At 60.1% G+C, this 20,094-nt stretch overlaps 1 protein-coding gene across 26 annotated transcripts in view; it reads left to right on the top strand.

Annotated features, from left to right (window-relative positions):
* Window positions 1–20,094, top strand: part of BCOR (BCL6 corepressor) — a 127,552-nt gene that overhangs the window by 66,453 nt on the left and 41,005 nt on the right. For 4 of the 26 annotated variants that reach the window (XM_063721379.1, XM_054544472.2, XM_054544468.2 and 1 more), the window contains exon 1: window positions 13,463–13,723. The exons of 17 other annotated variants lie outside the window; for them this stretch is intronic. The gene's annotated coding sequence lies outside the window, so the exon portion shown is untranslated. Of the gene's footprint in view, window positions 1–12,463; window positions 12,761–12,976; window positions 13,724–14,201; window positions 15,144–20,094 lie in introns of those variants that run through there. 5 more of the 26 variants (XM_002831539.4, XM_002831537.4, XM_063721383.1 and 2 more) reach the window with 4 other exon arrangements.

Raw genomic sequence — 20,094 nt, 5'->3', positions numbered from 1 at the left:
GCCGAGGCCGGTGGATCACCTGAGGTCAGGAGTTCGAGACCAGCCTGACCAACATGGTGAAACCCCGTCTCTACTAGAAATACAGAAAAATTAGCTGGGTGTAGTGGTGGGAGCCTGTAATTCCAGCTACTTGGGAGGCTGAGGCAGGAGAATCACTTGAACCCGGGAGGCGGAGGTTGCAGTGAGCCGAGACCATGCCATTGCACTCCAGCCTGGGTGACAAGAGTGAGACTCCGTCTCAAAAAAAAAAAAGAAAGAAGAGAACAGAAAATGGTTGATTCTCTTAGAGGTACAGGATCTACAAACTTCCCACTGTGGTCCCTGCTGGTGAAGTCTGCTCAGAGTTCCAGAAGTTCCCTGAGTTCCTGATAAGACAGGAAGCTGGGGGAGAGGAGAATATTTTGCCTGAAATGTTAAGATTTTTCCCCCATAGGGATTCAATGACACGCATGCCCTGGAAGGTTTCAAAAATTGGAAATAAATAAAAATTCCAAGAAGAATTTATATTCCTGATGGCTATGCTGATGGTCTTGTAAATTGTATATTTAATCAAAGACACTCAAATGTCTTTTTTTTTAACTATTGAAGAGCTATTTAAATGTCAACATAAGTGATTCCCTCCCAAATAGTGCTGTTTATACATTACTTCCCCTAATAGACCATAATGATTCATAAGGAGGCATTTCTCGCCTCTAAATTGTAGGCCTATTGAAATATAAATTAAGATGATAAATAATTTGACCTTACCTGAGAGTACTAAGTATTTCCATGTGTCAAATACGAAATTACCCTGAACATCATGGTCCCTAAAAAGGCAGCCTTCCTCTCCCGGGTGAATTCACTAAATGAAACGGGTTTATAAATTTCTCTTAGAGTGTGGAAGAGAGAGAGGGGAACATACAAAAGAACGGGCCCGGGGCCCCGGCCGTCCCCGCCCTCCAGCCTTCCCATGAGGCCCGGGGGGCCGCGGAACCCACTCCCTGGAGGGGAGAGGCGGGTGCAGACCGCCCCCGCGCGCTTCCCGCGCTCCCCTCTCCCCCTCCTTCCGCGACGCCACAGGAGTTTCAAAACATGGAGTTTCCACAGGAACTTTGCCAGGCCGAGCTCGCAGCCCTCCCGGGCTCCCGCAGCGGGATTCGCCGAGTCGGCGGCGCCGCGCGGCCTCCCCGCCCCCCACGCCCTCCGGGGAGCCGCTGACCCGGCGGCCTCGGGCAGCTCCGCAAAACTGCTCGGTGGCTGTAGAACCCGGGGAGGCGCGGGGGCTCCGGGGCTCCGCACCCCCGCTGACCCCGCCCGGGCCCCGGAGGGTGGCAGCCTGGCGCCCTCCGCGGGGTCCGCGCCGAGTCCGTCCGCTGGCTCTGTTTGCTTGGCTCCGCCGCCCGGGGCCGGGGCCGAGGAGGGGGGGTCGCCGGCCATGGCGAGCGAGGCTGGGTACCTGGCCGCCCGCTCTGGAGTTTTGTTTTGAAGCCCGGCGTGGGGGAGGGGCAGCACCTTGTCAAAGAGAAATTTCCTGTTCGCAAGACTCCGCTTGCAGAGTTTCTGTCCTGCCCTTGACCTGACAAGTGGATCTCGGCTGCGCGGGTCCCCGAGAGTCGAGCCAGCCGCCCCAGGAGCGCGCGGTGGGGGGGGAGGTGGGGGCACCCGCGCCGAGGACCGGGGATCCCGGCTGAGCGGGGCCGACGCCTGCCCTCCCGGTTCCCGGGCGCACCCGGGAGCGCAGAGCCGAACGGTGACTAATCTGCGGCTCCGGGCCTCTTGGCGCGCAGCCCGGGCTCGCCTCCCGCCCCCTCGTCTCTCCTCCTCCCCGCCGCCCTCCCAGCCCAGCCGCGCAGCGCTCCGCCGAGCGAATCGTGCGGGCCAGGGCCGCCGCCGCCGCCGCGTTCCCGGGAGTGTGGGAAGCGGGTCGAGGCGGGTGGCTCGGGAGCCGTCTCCAGTCGGCCTCCTTCGACCCGGGACCGAATGTGCATGTGTTACCTTCCCCTTAAGCACTTTCATCAGCGTTTTCTCCTCGCAGCCTAGGAGCCAGAGCGAACGGGGGCTTTTAACCCCCTGCGTGCCGGCCCCACCGTGGGCTAAGAGGGTGCCGCAGGGAGATTGGTCGATAACGGGGTGCGATCAGTTTGGTTTAGCAAGCCTGAGTCAGGAGGAGCCCGGCCGGATCCGAGGAGCTTGCCCAAGCGCGGGACGCTCTCCTGTGGAGAGCAGGCCGCTGAGGCCCGAGGCGGCTCGTTAATGTTCAAGCTTTCCCAGGGGCAGCGCCGTAACTCGACCTGCCTGGCCAGGCAAGGTGCGAGCTTGAAAGGCCCAGCGGGCGGAGGCTTCTGGAGGGGCCCGGGAGGCCATGGCGGGACCCGCCTTCACGCACCCGGTTCGTTGGCGCGTGGGTGGCTCCTAACCCGGGTGGGGGCCTTGCGCTCGCCTCGCGGACTCGGCTCTGACCGCCGCTCCCTCCCCTGGTCCAGGCCTCGCCTGGGAGTTAATGATTGATTTACTGGCTCCGCGCGGCCGGCGCCCTCCCAGCTATTTGTCCAAGCTGAGGAGTTGCTGGCGAGCAGCGCAGAGGCCAAGAGAGCGGGGGTCGCCGGGGAAGGGAAGCCACGCTGCCGACGAGAAGGAGAGGCCACTAGATTAGCTCCCACTTGGCGGCTCTAGCTGTGTCGGGGCGAACCCTCAGGAAGCCGGGCCCGGGCGAAGGGAGCATTGGGAAGCTTCACATGTAAATGGGTTGGCAGCTGGCGATTAGGCCGCCCGATTTTATGAGTCATAATGGGCCGCCCGCCTGGCCCTCAAGCTGCTCGCTGTGGATCCGGCGCGCTTGGGGCCCAAGTGGTGGACCATTCCGGCCGCGCAGAGGGACATGTTTCTGGGGGCCTAGGCCGCCGAAGGAGTTGAGAAGGACTTTCTCTTCTTTCTTGTAGAAGGCAACACAAACACCCTAAATCAAACCGCTCCGACAACCGAAGGCTCCACACAGACACATCAATAAGGATTTCGCCTCCCGCGTATGAACGCACAGAAACACTTGTCCTATTTTTATGCAAATGACACCACACAAATAGATCTCGCAGGCCCGGGAGAGGGGCGGGAGGAGGAGGGGCGCCGCCGCCCCAGCCAGGGCGCTGTGAGAGGGGAGGGGCGCCAAACCCGCACCCCAGGGCCCGCGCCGGCTCGGGCGCAGCGGGGCTGGCACTGGTCAGGCGGCCCGCCCCGCGGGCAGTGGCTCCCTGCCAGCGCCGCCAAGTCGGCCGCGTCCCCAGGCTGCCTGCAGAGGCGGATTAGGGAAAGAGCGAAGCGAGCCTGTGACTAATCGCGGGGCCTCGGACCGGAGCACCAAGGCCATGTGCGACTGACAGGACCGACACTAGCAGAGGACACGGCGACGCCTCGCTTAATTGCAGGCTTAAAAAATTGCCGCCTGAGCAGCTCTGGCGCGGAGAGGCACGGCTTGCGCGTCGAGCTAGGGAGCGCGCGCGCCTGTGTGGGGGCGGGGGATCCTGCTCTCTCGCTCCAAGGATGGAACGTTTGGCGTCTCCTGGACCGAGGGACCTGGCCCTTGCGTCCCCCACTCTGCTGGGTCGCCCCGCCCCGCGTGCCGACCAAGTGTGGCTGAGCCCGCCAGGAGAGTACGATCCAGCCTCCAGGGCTAGGTTTCTGACCCGACCCTTTCCCCGTAAAGCCGACGTCTCCCCGCTTTCGCCCTAGATCCTATACGGGAGGGGGCTGTGCAGTTGGGGGTGACAGATTCCAACAAATCCTTAAAATAAAAACCACACGCACGAAAGAAACACTTTCTCTTCCCTCCCCTTCCTTCTTCACCGACTGATACAAAGCCCCGAATAACCAAAGGGAAAGAGAGAGGTAAGTCGGGGCTGCGGGGAGCGAGGTCATCGAGTGCCAAAACCTCGGGACTCACAGACACGCACCCTGGGCTCTTCACCCCTGGTCACAGTCTCTGTGGCCCAGACCTTCCTGGAGCACTGGGGCCTCTCGGGGGCGAAGGGAGAAGCGTCGGGAGGTCGGCGGCTCTGTGTTGGGGAGGGGGAGTGGGAGGGAGCGGAGAACCCAGCGAGAGAAGTTTCCACCACGCTCTGGTCGGCTGCTGCCAAAATCCCCGGACCCCTCCCCGCCTGCACCGCCTTCCGTTGCCACCACAAGTTTGGTTTAACGAGAGCTCGGGACAAAAGCAAACGTTTTCTATAGACCCCGAAAACAAAGGGGAAAGAGACGCGCGGGGCCGCGGAGAAGCGGCTGCTAGCGTAATGGTGCCAGGCCGAAAGCAGAGCATTAGAACTGCAAAAGCCGCGCGGGCGGGAGGAAGTGCGAGGCGGGAGGCGGGAGGCGGGAGCGCGGGGAGGGCGGGAGGCGGGAGCGCGGGGAGGCGGGAGCGCGGGGAGGGCGGACGGGGGAGGGGCGCTGCGCCATGTTTCCGTGTCACCCGCCGAGTCGCCGGCGCTGGGCTCGGCCGCCGGCTCCCGCCTGCCTCCGTAACAGCAGAAAGCGTGCGATTAGCAGCCAGACAGGCGGGGACTCCGGGCCCGCGGGGCCGCCGCACACGCCGCCCGCGGCCCGAGCCCGCGCCCCCCCGCCCGCCGGGTAATCATCCTCCTCGCTGCAGCGCTGTGTGCACTCTCATTAGAGCAGGGAGGCTTTTCTCTGTGCACTCGCTCGGCTCCCGCTGGCAAAACAACGCCTTCCCCGGCCGGGCCCTGGGCCAGGAGAGTCGGGGAGGGTGGGACGGAGGTGGGGGGTGGGTGAGGCAGGGCAAGCCTTGCAGGTCAGCTCCGCCGCCCGATCTCCTCCGGACACGGAGGAGACGGGGAGCGTCCATTGGCCCTCCCCTAGGTGGAGTGGCAAAGTCCGAGCCTCGCAGCCGACCCTACGTCCCTACGTGGAGGGGGGCGGGTGGAGTACCGGTGCCGCCATGACCTACTCCCGTCCCCCGCCGGAGGCTAGAGTAGGGCTGAGGGGGAGATGAGTGTGTCTGGTTTGGAGAGCGGGGGCGGACACTGGGAAGGCTCCCAAAACAGGTTTTGCCCCATCTGTTTTACGAACGACCTCTGCAGGCCAGAAGCCGGATCCCAGGGGTGGCGGCCCTTCGACCTGCGAAAGGAGACCCGGGCCCCCAGTAGGCCCTCTGGCTTCGCGCTCTGTCGCCCGCAGTGGGTGGGAGATGGGGGTGGCCGAGGCTTGGCTGCTCCTGGCCCTGAGTTTCGGAGCCCTATTTTCTCTTCCGCGATCTCTGCACACAACAGTAGGCAGCCTCTCACAGCACCACGCGCCCAGCTGCAGGGCCTCGGAGCAGGTGTTCTTGCCCGGCCGGAGTGGCGGCTCCGCGCCCCTCCCGTCCCAGCTGCGGAGCTGCGAGCGGTGCGGGGGGGCGTGCTTATGGTGGTAGCAGAGGGACAGGGACATCTCATCGGACCTCAGGAAGGGTCCTCCCGGCTTACACCGAGATACCGCAGGGCCCGGGTGGTCGCCTGGGGCGAGGAGGGATCAGGGGTGACGCGCGGCCAGCCCTCGTCTGGAACAGCCCTGGGGCCAGCGGAGGCCGCTCAGGGCGGCGCGAGGGCTTCCGGTCCCCGTGACTGCGGCGGCGGCGGCGGCGGGGCGGCCGCGAGGAGCACCCTCCCCTTGCTGCTGCCGCCGCGCGGCTCTCGGAACGGCGCCCTAGGAGCTTCTCTGCGTCTGGCAGCGCCGCTTTCGGCTTGCTCTGGGATGGGGGCCGCGGGGTGGTCCCGGCCCAGCCCCCACGGGGAGGGGCGGGGAGGCGGGGGCAGGAGACCCCGCGGGAACGGCCGCGCGCCTCCCAGGCCCCCTCCTCGCTGCCGCCGCCGCCGCCGCCGCTGATATGGCGGGCACGTGAAGCGCAGCTCGGCGCCCCGGCGCCAGCCAGGGAGCGGCCTGCCCCGCCGGCTCAGCTTACCCGCGGGCCCAGGAACGCGGAACCGAGCCTGGCCGTGCCCCGCGGAGCCCGCACCCCTGCCCCCAGCTCGCTGCGGCCCCGCACCCCCTCCCCGCCTGAGCCCGGCCTTGGGGCCGCGCCAGGCGGCTCGCCCGAGGGGAACTCGGGCTGACTAATGGGACGCGTGTGGGCCTTACGTGAGGCCGGGCTGTCAGCGGATGCCCGCTTGCTCGGAGCTTAGACCGCGGCCAAGCTTTTCGGGGAAGGGCGAGAGGAGGGGTTTCCCCGCTGGGCGGTTTCGGCTCCCCAGGGACAATCCGGCCGCGGCAGGCCCCAACCTTTGGATCTCGCAGCCTGGCCCGGAGACGGTAGACTCGGCATGTGCCGGACGCCACGGTGCCGACCCGGTCGGGGACAGGCGGGGAGCCTCGGCGTTGTGAGTTGGGGGTGGGCAGAGGCTAGGTCAGCTTGGTCTGGCGCGCCCGCCTTGAGGTTTGCGTTCTGGGGCTAGCCACTAGGCCGGGGGGAATTTGCAGGGCGCCCTGAGGTCGTGGAGTCCGATACCAAAGCCTTCCTCGACAAAGTCTTCCGGAAACCCCTTCGCGAAATTCCTGTGCGGAAAGAAGGATTTCTAAAACTCCCCGAGGGTCCGGTTCGGCTGGGAGCTTTCGGGTTCTAGGGAGTGTGATTTCTTTTCTCTCCCTTTATAGGGGCCTATAAATATCAGAAGAGGTTCTTCTTATTTCGCATTAACAACCACTTCATGTTGACATAGTTATATGACCCTCCCAAGTATAACTACCTGTTTCGTTTCAAGGCACTGAGTGCGATGGCGAAACACAAACATCGACCAGTAACTAAGAGAAGGAAAACCCGGCCTCGAGCTTGGGTTGGATACAGGATGAATCCTCATCACGCATCCCTGGTTTTATTCAGCCTAATTACACTAGTAATCCTGCCCCCCACGAGAAAGCCTGAAATCCTGCAGTCGAGGTGCGACTTTTCCTGGGGAGCCCCGCCAATGGGGAGTGGGTTGTCAGTGGAGGGGAGGTGGATTTTAAATGTCACTTCCAAATGAAAATGTTTTCTTTCTTTTTTCTTTCTTTTTCTTTCTTTCTCTCTTTCTTTTTCTTTTTTGATCCAGTTTTCGAAAAGAGCATTTTTGCCAGATAAGAAGTGACCGATCAAAATCGCTAAGGGGAGGTTGTAAGCAGCCGCTTTGCCCCAGCTTAGCGTTATCTTATCTCTCACACTTGCATGGCGGAAAAAAAAATTGGCTTATCTTCATCCCCACCCCCTTCTCGCCTTAATTGCTAAAAAACACTAGTGTGTTAAACCGGGAGGAAGGAGGTCTCTGGAGTGTCAATGGAAAAGGAAGATTCAAAAATGTGGGCTCCTGGGGGAAGCAAGGGTGGCAGAATTTATTCTTTCCCCCAGGCCTTTCTGGTACAACACAGGGTGTAGTCCAGGGTGGAAGGCTGGATGGTTCTTTTTTTTAAATTATTATTTTAAGAATAAAATCTGGGCTTGGCCTTGGGTCGTGTGGCTTCCCCAGGCCTCGCTTTCTGAACTTCTCCCCTCCTTCATCTCTCAAAAGCTGCTGGTGGGTCTGGGTTGAGGCCTCTCACTCTGCCTTCATTCTCCCTCCTCTAGACACATCCTCCTTTTGGGGAGTGGGGGATGCAAGGCTGGGACGCATAGCCTGCTGGAAATCATTAAAATATATGCGAGTGTCTGCAAACACACACTTTTAAATCATGGTGTTTCCCCTCCACGCTGGTCTATTTAAACTCCAGAGCGAGCTGGATCTCCTCCCTCTTAGTCGTTTGTCTGTGTCACCGACAGGCCGCTAATGGCTGGGCTTCCAGGCGCTGTGCATTATGCATTAGCCTCCTCCCTCCGCCGCACACAGAAGGTTCTGTCAGGCCGCACCACACAAATCACCCTGAGCCCCCCACCCCCCCACCCCCCGCACTCAGGGCCGGGGGCTGCGCGGCTGTTAACGCGCTGAAACGCAGGGATGGAGAGGAGGATGAGCACCGAGAGCACAGTGGTTCGGAAGGTGGAATGGGAGCGGGTGAAATGTGCCGAAGATTACGCCGTTTGGAATCCCCAGCGTTGTGAGCCCCAAAGCTTTGCTCCTGGCTGCGACCTTCTCGAGGCAACCATCCTGCGCCACTCACCTCTGTGACCGACTTTGTTGGGGGCGGGAGGGCAGAGGTATTTAGAGACAGATCAGCACCGCGTTCCCTTCTGCTGGTCCGTACCCACCTTCCTGCTGCAGGCGAGGGGCTGGCAGAGCCTTCTCTACCCCTCCAGTTCGGGAGTGGTACCGCGAAGGGGTTCAGGGTGGTGCGTCTTCGCAGGGACCCGGTGGGAGTGGAGGAGGGAAGCTGGATACAAAATGGCTGGGGCCGGAGGCCGGCACACTGGGTCCGAAGGCGAGTAGTTGGTGGTTCCCCGCCCCCTCTCCCGGCGGTTCCCACTCACTGACCCCAGCCGGGTAAAATATGCGCAGGAGGCGCCTTGCTAAATAAGCAGCCGAGGCGGGACGTGGCGTCCGGGTTTATCTGCAGGAGCATCCGGTCCAGCGTGGCGGCGTCGAGGGCTCTTAAGCCCTTGCCGAGCGCAAGAGGCGGCCAGCCTCCCAGAAGCCTCCTGTATTTATGCCCATTTGGTCGACACCCAACCACCCTGCGGGCCCCCGTAGTGTAGATGCTAGTTCACCCACACGTGCCTGTGTTCGGGGAGCTCAGGGCGTGACCCAAATCGAGCCCAGACAAGAAATTCCAAGATGGTTGCTAGGAACCACGGAGAGGCTGCCCTTAGGGCCTTCCTTCCCCAAACACCCAATAACCCTCCAAAGGCCAGGAGAAAGAACAGTCATGTTCAGCCTGGCGACCCTTAAGTCCAGCAGTCTTCTGCCCTGGGAGGCAGCTACCTTTAGATGTTTCCAGATGAGTGAAATCCTGGGAGAAGGATGCGCCTCCTGTTGTTACCTCGTTTGAGTTTCAGAGGGGAAGCCAGCTGTGCCTTGTGCTTGGAGGATGGGGCAGCGGATCTTTTTTTAAAGTGCCGTTGGATAAGCCCAGAGTTCTTATACAAAGTGACCAGAAGACTATAAGTGTGGGTGTGTTTTTAAAGAAAGGCTACCACACATTATGTAAAAATACATTATCTGTACTCATCCGAGTCCCACCTGTTCCAGTACCAAGTGTCATCGCCCTGAGAACAGCCTCCGAGGAGGGCCATCGGAAGCCTACACATACGTTATAAGCTTTATGATGTGGATCCTACACATACGTTATAAGTGAATCTTGCACACAAGGTTAGAAGGCCAGGGTCCCCCCAAACACAGGATGCCTGGCCTTTCCCCTAGGCCAGGGTGGACCTGGAGGTGTGTGGGAGAGGCCCTAGCGGGTCTTGCAGAGCCAACCTGCCTTGAGAAGGGCAGCCAGGCTCGAGGCCTGCTCCTAGAAGGGCCAGCTCGATTGCCCAGTTGCAGGGCCTGGTTAGCCTGAGGTCGAGTGGTTTGTTATAATCAGGAGACCCTTCCATGGGAACGGAGATTGGTGGCGGAGGGGCAGCCCCCGCTGCTCCACCTGCAGCACCTCTCATTTCGGCACCTATTTCTTTATTTCTCCGTGGGCTGCATGGCCTCCCCTCCCATGCACTCCCTTGCTCACTCTCTCCTCCTCCTCTGTTTTCATTGAAATCCTCCCCTTGCTGAGTGCTGGGTATAGCAGCCTGACCCCCGGGTCAGCTCCCGAGGGGCTCGTGGGAGGGCAGGAGAGGAGGGGGCAGGAGAAGGGCCAAACCACCGGCACGCACTGCAGGCCCCGCGGCATCCCCAGCTCCCTGAGCCCCTTCTTGAGTGGGGACACAAGATGGGACTGCCCTTCGACAGCTTTCTGCTTGTTTTCCCCAGAACAATTCGAACTAACCGGGCCAATAGGTGTAATCTCCCCTCCCCCCCGCCTTATAGCGCCTCGGGAAAATCCCACATTTTAATTCCCAGTGAGTCACGAATCCCCCCCACCACTCGTGCCTCTTAGGACTCTCTTAATAAGATATTTTTAAAATCCCACGGAGTTGAAAAATGTATCCCGAGGAGATGGAGGAGAAACCCTTTAATCCTACCAGCCTACCGTGGAGGCAAGATCCCTAAAAAAGGTGGAGGAGGATGTTGCAAATTACGTCAAAGGCGAATTTACTAGCCTGTTTGTCTCCAGCATCAAATTTCTCCCCCAGTCAGCCCTCCCCGCGGCCCCTTCGCATTTACAGTACCCCCACCACCCCCGTTCATTTTAACTCTAGGACTTTTTTTCTTTTTTTGAGACGGAGTTTCGCTCCTGTTGCCCAGGCTGGAGTGCAACGGCGCGATCTCGGCTCACCGCAACCTCCGCCTCCCAGGTTCAAGCGATTCTCCTGGCTCAGCCTCCCGAACTCTAGGACTTTTAAAGTTAGACAAACAGGCCTCGTTGTCAGCAGCCCCGGGAGGCCGTAAGACTCCGAGAGGCTGCAGGCCCCGAGCTCGGTTCCTGGATTTTCTAAAAGTTCTGGACGTTTACATGCGACTTCGAACTCCGAGAAAAGCCTGTGCCTGGGGGCAGAGTTGGGGAGACAAGGGGAGGGGATAGAAGGTGGCTGGGCGCCGGGCCAGGGCCTCTGCGGTTCGGCCTAACCGAGCCGGAAGAGCCTGGCACGGCTCCACACTGGCCCAGGCCAGTTCTCCCGTCCAGCCTGCGGCAGCAGAGCGGCCTCCTCGCCTGGAACCACGTTCAGAGTTTCCCCACAAATACCCAGCTTCAACCTTCCCGGTTATTTTTGACTTGTTTTGAATAAAAGGAGTCGCTTCAAAAAGAAATGTTGCTACAACATACAACCAGAGGCCTTTTCTCCAGCTGTGTCTGTAACTCGCATGCGTTCAATCTAATAACTTTTAATGTCTGGTCCTAAAATGTCTTTATAAAAAATAGTTTTACAGCATAATAGTCCAGGTGTCTTTCTGCTTGTTACCGGAGATTAAAAAAATGTGTGGGTTGGCTTGCAGAGATATCCACCCCCAGAAAGACCAGGAAGAAAAAAGCGTGCATTCCATTCTGCAGGCGCTGGTCCTGGAAGCGTTCGCGGCCCAGCCCGGCTGGGCACTGCTCGCGGGGGCACTTGCTTGCCTGTCTTTTGCATCAGTTGTTATAAGCAGCTCTGGAGCATGAAGATTTAATTCTGCCGAAGTTTCGGGTTTCAAACGGTAGAGATGTTTCACTTCTGCTTTGAGAAGGTCTGTTTTTATAACTATGTGCTGAGAACTAAAACAGAATGAATAAAATCGCACCTAATACCAGTCCCACAGTCAGCAGTGAGTCTAATTTTTAAAAGGGAAAATATCTGCTAGCTAGAGCTGATTTTGGCCTTGACCTTGACTTAGTAATCAACTTGAGATGCTTTTGATTATTTTTGGCATGGGGACACTCCAGGATATTTTAAAAACTTTCCGTGTGGATTTACAAGCCACCTCCATTTCAGATTTATGTTTCCTGGAGCCTGCACCATCTTGTCCTTAGGCAGAAAGAGACACCCCACCCCCTTCCCAGCATAAAAAGACCCTAGCGGGTAGCCGAATGGGGTCACCTTTGGCCGCGAAGTCCGGGCCCGCAGTCTGGGCGCGGTTAGTCCGGAATACCCCCTCCCCCCACTCCTACCCCTTCCCGCCAGCTTCACCAACTAGGGCTTCTCGGCTCGCCCTTGAGGCTTTGCGCTCCGGGGAGGCCGGAACCTCGCTTCTCCGCTTCCCCCTCCCTCCCGCCTGCCCCCGCCCTCCCCCCGCGCCCAGCGCCGCGCCGGGTGCGCTGGAGAAGCTCAATACGTGTCAATTGAATTGAACTGCTGCGGGCGCAGGCTGTACGCCGCCGCCGAGCACCGATCAGCACGACGTTACCGAGTGGAAATTTATGGGGCGAACGGTGTAAGCCAAAAGTTGCTCCCTGCCAAGGAAAATAAAACGCGGGAGATAATCTCCCAACGCCGGGGTGAGGGGCCTGGGCAGCCCCTCCAACCATCAGAGGTACAGACCGTGAAAATGCTCGAGAACCGGGAGAAATACAGGCGGATCTCCGCTCTCCGACCGCCCCCCACACGCCTCCCGGTGCCTCCACGGGCTGCTCCCCACTTCCCCCACCTCCAAGCAATTCCCACACAATTGAAACGTCCGGGGAACTCGGGCGCGGAGTTCAGGCGGAACGGCCACCGTTGCCTGGGGTGGTGTTTTGAGGTAGCTTTTAACACCGAAATGGGAAAGGGCTCCTCTGGGAGGAAGGGGCAAACTGGGGTGGGGGTGAGCACGGGCGCGCACAGGCCACGCTTCGCTGGGTCTCGGAGGGGACCAGGCCGGGAGAGCGCAGCGCTGGTGGCAAGAGGCGGCGGCAGCCTCTGCTGCCGCTGGGGTTTGACAGCTTTGGCTGAGCGGAGTGCGAGGCGCTTTATGGTAATTGCGGTCCTCCACTGGCCTTCTGGGTAGCGAGGGGAGTCTCGGCGCGCGGCTGGGAGAGCCGCCCCCGCCGCCCCCATCCCTTCGGCTCTGGCTCTGCCGGCAGCCCTCGCCGCCGCCGCCGCCCAAGTCGGTCTCCGGCTCGCCCAGGACGTGCGCCCGGGCCGGGCGTGCGCAGCCAACTCGGCCCGAGCTGGGGAGGGGAGGCCGGGGGACGATGGGGGGGCGCCACCCAAGTGGTCCGGGGTTCGGATCCAGAAAGGCCAAAACGTGCCGGGCCGTGCATCGATGACGGCCAGGGAAACTCGGGCAAACCTTTCCTGGGGAATCACCCCTCCCGAAACCCCGCCGCGGAGGCGCCGCAGCGGAGGGTGAGCGGAGACTGGCGGAGCTCAAACTTGCGAGAGCTGGAGGCGGCGGCGGGCGGGCGGCTGTCGCCCGAGCGCTGCGCCTGCGGGGGGAGGGGAGGCGGCTGTTGGGAGGGAGGGAGGTAGGGCGGGCGGGAGGGAGGACGGGCGGAGGGAGGGGGAGGAGGAAGAGGAGGGAACCAGGGAGGGGGGACGCGTTGGGATCGCGGCGTGCGGCGGCAGACGGAGCCTGGGCTCCCAGCGGCAAGGTGAGGCAGAGCTGCGCTCCTCGCTGAACGCTGGCCGAGCTCGGCGGCTGCGGGGGAGACGCGCAGGAGCCCAGACCGCGACCGAGAGCGGGAGCTAGGCGGGCGGCGGCGGCGGCGGAGGGGGAGCCCGCGAGCCGCCGGGCGGAGAGCCCAAGCCGCGCTGTCGCCGCGCAGGGACGACTTGGCCAACACTCACACACACTCACACACACCCAGCCCGAGCGGGCGCTCGCGGCGAACCGTCAACATGGCGCTGGGGCTCCTGCCCGAGCGCGGGCGGCGGCGGCAGCGCGGGAGCTGCTGAGCCCGGCCAAGCCCAGTCCAGCTGTGGGAGCCCGGAGGATCGCACGGGGCTGTCGCCACCTGCCCGGAGGCTCCAAGCCCGCCCCGCCCCGCCCCCACCCGGCCCAGAGCCCACCCCTCGGCGGGGCCGACCCCGAGGGCAGCCGGCTGCCAGCAGACGGCGAGGGAGTCGAGCGAGCGCGGCGCCGCGAGCGGGCTGCGGGCAGCCAGGGACCGCAAACTTTGCTGCTGGCCGCGCTTCTCCGGTCCGGCTCCTTCTCCGCTCGTTAACGTCGCCAACCCCCCCACCCCTCATCTCTCTCTCCACCCACCCAACCGCCCCCCGCTCCTTCTCGCCGCCTCGAGTCCGCTCGGGGGAAAACTTCAAAGCGCCGGATCGCAGGCTCCCTGCCTACTCCCCCACCGGGGATTTCAGGTCAGTGCCCGCAACACCTTTCCCCCTGGAGGCCGCGGACGGGTGGGCGGGCGGGCGCGCTGAGGGCTGCAGTCGGCCCCCTCTCCCGGGGCCCCCGCCCGCAGCGTACCCCGCGAAGCTTTTGCTTCGCGCTTCCCTTTGGCTGCTTGGCTCGCTTTCGTTTTTATTTCATAGCTGTAAGTTATTAAAAATGCAGCCAACCTAAGCGGCCCGCGTGGGCACCAGGGAGGGAAGGGGCCCGGCTGGGGGCCTGGCGCCTCCGGGTGGGCCAGGAGGAGAGCAGGGAGTTCGCGGAGTGGAAGTTTGCAGCCTGTGTGTCTGCGCGGGAGCGCGGTCGCCGCTGAGCGTCGCGAGTCCGGCGGAGGGGGGGGAGGTGGGCTGGAAGCTGGGAAGCTGGGTTCGGCGTTAGCTCGCGAGCAGGAAGGGGAGGGCAGCGGGTTGCCGTCTGCTTTCTTTTTCGACTCGGGAAAGAACTGTAAAAACCCCCAGCCGCCGCCGCCGCCTCGTCTCGCCTCTCCGGGGGCCGGTTGTTCCTCCAAGTGGAACGTCGGCGTGTGCGTGCGCGAGGGTGTGTGGCGAGTGCCTCGGGCCGAGCCGAGCTCGACCTGCCGCCGCTGCCGCGCAACTCGGGAGGGGAGTCCCTTTTTTTCTTGGCTTGCCCCAAAGCGCGAATCACGTGGATAAAAAAAAAAAAAACAAACCTACTAAGAAATCGAGCAGAGCGAGGGGTTCCGACTTGGCCCGCACGCCAGCCGGGTCAGACGCTTTGTTTTGTAAATGTTCTTTTAAGATTATAATCTGCGACCCCCCTCCCCCTTTCCCCCTCCTCTCCCTCCGCGATGTTCAGGGTAGGTTTTAAGTTATGAGCCCCCAGGGGTGGGTGTAGAATGTGCTTGTGCGGGGGCAGTGTCGCGGAGGGAGGGCGGGGGCGGGCGAGACCTGGGCCCTCCGCTGGGCGATGCGGAGTCTGCTGGGTAGCCCTGATGGGCGTGTGAAAGTCTGCGGCCGGAGGAAGTTGGTCCCACTCGGAGGGCGTGTGGCACGGAGGCTCCAAGCGAAGAGGAACTTGCGCACCGGGGCACGATCCTCGGCCAAGGCGGGGAGGGCGAGGCGCCGCGGGGCCCGCGCTCGGAGCCGGCGGGCAGCTGCGCTGCAGAGCCTCCGCCAACTCAGGGGCTCGCGGCGGCGGTGACGAGCGCGTGCTGTTTACGGAGAGAGCCTTGGGGCACCGTGTGTGGAGTAGGGCGGCCGAAGTCACGCGTGGTCCCGGCGGGCTTCCCGCCGCTCGCACGCTCGAGTGGGCACTTCCCGGGGTCCCGGAGACGGACGACTCTGGCAGCGTGTAGGCCGTGGCCGGGCGAGGCGTAATTTGCTGTTAATGAATCTTTTCCAGAAAGTCCGCGATCTCCAGCTAGAGGCTGTGAGTGCCCGCGCGCCACGGCGCGCGCCGCCGGCGTCTAGAGGGTGGGGGTGGGGGGAATGGAAGAGCGAAGAAGGAAGGAGGAGGGTTATGTGTATTTAGAAACAAACCTTAAAAAGAAACCAACGCGCTTCAAATAGGTATTCGCACAGCCTCGCTGCGTCTAGACTAGACAGCTCGGGGTTTTAGCTGTGTTTTTCCCCCCTTTTTTCGTTTTGAGAAGACGCTAGGGAGGGGTAGTGTGGTATTTGGTTCTAGGGGTAGTCTCTTGGAGAAAGATCCTTAAAATGGCCTGGGAGTAAAGACTAGGAGGAAATGGCCCACCCCAGAAGGTGGTGGGTGGTGAGTGCAGACAGACTTGGGTATTTCTGGCCATCTGACACTTCCTGTGGCACTGGAAACGGACACCGCGGGCCGAAATCAATCCTTACGAAGTGTTGGGTTCGGTTTTGCCAACAGAATTGCTTGCGTGGAAGGCATTTTAATTGTCAGCTTCAAAGACTCCTGTACGTGGACACTTAGGGAATACGCTCGTTCCTCGACCCTGGCCACTCCACTCTCGACCTGTTATCTGGTGTGGGTTTTGCAGTGTTGGTTTTCGTGTTTATTTTGGGCACGGTTTCAGCGCGTAGAGCGGAGTGGGGGGGGAGGCGATGATTAATATGCCATCCAGGTTTAATCCGAGGCTGGCCTTCAGTGTGCGGGTGTACACCGCCACGCACACCAATTGCCTTGAGGTGTTTGGGGGAGCGCGCGGGTTTTGGGCAGCAGGCGCCCGGCCGGCAAGTCGCGGCTGGGGCTCGGCTGGCCCCAGCGCTGTCCTTTGAGGCGCTGTCACCAGTAGGTGACTGAGAGTTAATTAGGAAGTGTTCTCCGGATCAATGGGCTGCACAGCTCATTAGCGATTCTCTCCAGCCCTTTGCAGGGCCGTCCTGGCCTCCGCCTCCCACACAGGCCGGGGCCTCGCTGTCCAGGCTGCGGGGAGCGCCGCTGGGAAGTGGGGAGGGGCCGGTAGCGAGGGACGGCGGGGAAGCGAGTGTAACTTCGCGGGGCGGCGCGTTGCGTGCGGCGCCTCGAGGCCCGCGCAGCCCGCTCTTTCTTCCTGCCCGCGGTCGCCTCCACTGTGTCTTTAACTCGCTCCCGCTCGCGTCGCTGCCTGGCTGTTCCTCCCCGCCTCCCGCGCCTATCTCTTGTTCTCTAAGCACGACGCCTGTGCTCCCCGCCCAGTTTAGGATTAGACAAGATAAAAATAGGACTGCCCAGCGCGCGGAGCTGTGACTGTGCCCCGGCAGCCGGGCTGGTGGGAGCGCCGGGGGCCAGAGCTGGAGAGGACCCGTGGTGCGCTCGGAGCGGCCAGCGCCTGTGGGCCTCCTACCCCCACCCCGCAGGCGCCGTCACGCTCCCCGGGTTCTGTCCGCCGTGAACCGTGCGGGCCGGGGGACCTGGGCAGGGTCTCCGCGCTCTCGCGGGTGTTGTTGGTGTGCCGGTGATAGATCGGTCTAGACAGGCATGCAGGCTCCCTCCCGGCTGAAGGACTGGGGGGGCGGGGGGGCGCGGAGACCGCAGCAGACTCCGTGAGCTGCGAGTGAGCGAGCTAGCCTCCGGGCCCAGCGAGCTGGGTGGAGGGAAGGCCGTGGGGGTTTCTCTTAACCCTTTGAAGGCCGTGGTGGGGTAGTGTAATAGGGAAAGGGGGGCAAAGAGCCTAGTGGAAATTCCTGGAGGCAGAGTAGCTCGCAGTGGGGAGGAGCTGAGTCTGGGCCTAGGGTTTTCCTTTCTCTTATGTGTGCACGGTCACATCTTGGTGCATCGGGCTCGATTCTTCCACAAACCAAAAGCAGCTGCTAGATGATCTAGTTTGACCAGGTAGTTCTCAGTCGGGGAGCTGTGAACACACACAATGAACGCCCTCACTTTAAAAACTGAGTTTGGAAGACAGATGTAGACTCAATGTTCCCAAAGAGAATTCATGCGGGTGTTCAAGGACGGGAAGGTCTACACATAGCTGTAGTCGGGTGGGGCCTCTGACCATGACTGCTGCAGGCCAAGGACCTGAGCCTGAAATGCCCTGCCAGCATGTACAGGTATGCACTGAAGAGAGCAAAGCGGTCTTTGAGTTGTCTCTATATAAATAGACACACTTTTAACCAGGAACTTGTGAGGAGTTAGATATGTGCAAGGAGACAGCCTCCAAAAAGGAGTTGGACACTGATGTGTTATGAGATCCATCATTTGTGTGTGTATATATATATGTGTGTGTATATATATATGTGTGTGTATATATATATATATATATATATGGGGCTAATATTAAATTGGTCTAAAATTTTAATACACCTCTGCAGACATTTATCTAGTTCTTTCTAGAGCTTGAAATGGGCGGATGGGTTACCCTATACATAAATAACTCATTACTAACATTCCAGTCTCCTTCTCCCTCCTCTTCCTTTCTTTAAGAGTTTGTGATCTTAAGGGATCCTCTGTTTACATTTAAACTGCAAACCCATATTGGTCTGGCCTGGGAAAGAGCCACATTATAGGCAAAGCAAGAAGAATGGAAGTAGTAGGAATGCTCAGATTAAGATGTGCGCTTGAATGACATGTGGTGAGACAGATCAAGACACTTGGGCTCCGATGCCCAAATGGAACAAGAGATACATAAGAGATAAAGAACTGGCCAAGGGGAATGTAAACATGGGTATGCAAATACAGAGATGTATAGCGATATTCTGAGAGAAAAATCCCAGACTTTGTTGAGCTGGAAACTGGGGCAGAATTTCTGTAAGTGCGTTCCAGAGACAATAGTCCATTTAAAGGTGTGAAGAGGGTCACTTGGAAACACAAAAAGCATTCATATGCATACATCCATGCTTAGATACACAGGCTGAATGACAAACACTCCTCAATGCCTGACGAAGACTTTCCTGCCGAATGAGTGAGACCGACTTGGGTACAGAAGAGTGGACCACACAACCACATTCGCACACTTATTCACAATGAAATAATGTATCTTTGGCTTGAAGGAAACTGAGGGCCAAGCTAGCAGCCTAAAGGATGGATGGTGTGCAGTGAACTAGGATTATCTCTGGTTATAGTTTCCCTTCTAGGGGTGAGGTGGAGTGGGCAGCGGGTTGGTGATGAGCAGGTAGGAGCCTTTCTGAAGAGATTTTGAGTTCCTGACCTTGAGTGGCTGGATCGTGTAGCCACAAGAGGGGTAGCTTTCCACTTTGTGGTCAGGGGGAATGGCTGTTGCACTGCTGGGGTCCAATTTGCTAAGGTGGAGCAGGGCCTCAGTGGGCTGGGAAGGAGAACAGGAAGAAGTGCGGCCTCTGGGAGTAATAAAAGGGAGGTATGCTTTCTTTCTTTTCTTTTTTTTTTTTTTCTCTGGAGGAGACCGTGGCGGGGACAGCCTGTGTTGGGTGGATTAGCAGGCGCCTCGGTGACCCCAGACGGGCACGTAAACTCCGGCTAGGGTATGGCTTGCCCGCGGCGTCGATTTGCTGCGGTCCCTCTTTGTCTAAGCCCAGCCGGGAATTCCAGCTTTTATTGGGAAGACCGCACTTGGGTGGAGCCCGCGCCGGGCCGAGTGGGGCAGGGTCGGGTCGCGCTGGGCGGGAGGCTTGGAGCCCGCAGGACGTTTCTCCGGAGCTGCGGGCAGCCCTGGCAATGCCACCCCGGTGGTTTCCTCGAGGACACCGGGCCCGGAGGACTCGGAGAGGCACGGCGGGGCGGGGAACTTCGTGGGTCCATCTCGGCTGCCCCGCCCTACCCTTCTCCCTCCGGCCCGAGGCCGAAAGGAGCTCACAAGGCCCTTTGTTAGGCCCCGAGGTCACACTTGTGCCCTGGGGGCCGCCGATGGGTGGGAGAAAGCAGTGCTGCGGGTCAAGAGGAGCCTCCTTATTGCCTCGGTGCCCCAGCCCATCTTCTGGATCGGGCCCGGTGGGGGCCTCGCCCAGAGCTGGGTGGGGAGGCCTGGGCCGGCCCTGACCCGCCCCGGCTTCTTTGCCAGTGTTTATGGCCGACGGGATTCCGTCTGTTTGCAAAACCGGACGTGCTGCTGAGGCCTAGGTGGTGGAGCCAGGAGAAGCCGCCGGGGCGGGAGTAAATGGTCTCCCCCCAGCCGCCCGGGTGGTAGCCGAGCCGCGTTCGTCGCGCTCACTTGGCCGGGGGCGTCCACTGGTCTCCAGCCCTGCCCGACGGCTTTCTCTGGTTGCCCTCAACGTGTTCCTCAGGAAGGGATATCTTACTTTTTGTTGGGTGGAGTTCATTAACGACGCCTTTTTGCGATATTTCTGTAGAAGGCTCCCTTTTGGGGCGCAAGCTCACCTCCATGTGTTTACAATCGAGGGTCTCAGAAACGGGGGTCCTCATTCCGTCACTGTTTTAGAGCTGTGTCTGCCCTAGCCGGCACCCACGGGCTCGGCTCTCCATGATTAGAGAAGCGGGGAAGTCCACTCGGAGAAGATCCTGACAGCATAAAAAATAATTTGTGATCTAAAAGACAGTTTCCAGTATAATCTCATTATGCACCACAGACTCCCGATGTTATTTTGTGGAAGGCGGACAATGATCAATTTACATTGACCCGGGGCTGGGCGAGCTTTTAGATGGTAATTGCCATATTGATTTGCATGCAAAAAGGAGACCTGCTAAAATTAAAGACCGGAAGCTAAATTAAACTAAATTTATTGTCTAGGTGCAAACCAGGGGAACTGTTGGGGGATGGGATTGAGTCAGGTCAGGGTACCAGGGGCAGAGCAGGTGAGAAGCCCTGGAGCCTCGGAAGGTCACAACTTTGGAAGCGATCTTTGCCCTTGTGATTTCATGTGGGGAGGAGGAATGTGTTTAGGAAAAAAGTTATAAAAAGACAATTTTGCACTGAAGTCACTAGGATCTTTCAATGCTAATAGGAACTTAGAGAAGTTTACAGGGTTATAGGGGTCTTCTAGCATCA

This window comes from Pongo abelii, chromosome X (genome assembly GCF_028885655.2).
Source record: "Pongo abelii isolate AG06213 chromosome X, NHGRI_mPonAbe1-v2.0_pri, whole genome shotgun sequence".
NCBI classification, from domain to species: Eukaryota; Metazoa; Chordata; class Mammalia; order Primates; family Hominidae; genus Pongo; species Pongo abelii.
The sequence above is the reverse complement of the archived record's forward strand: the minus strand, read 5'-3'. Positions and strand labels throughout refer to the sequence as shown.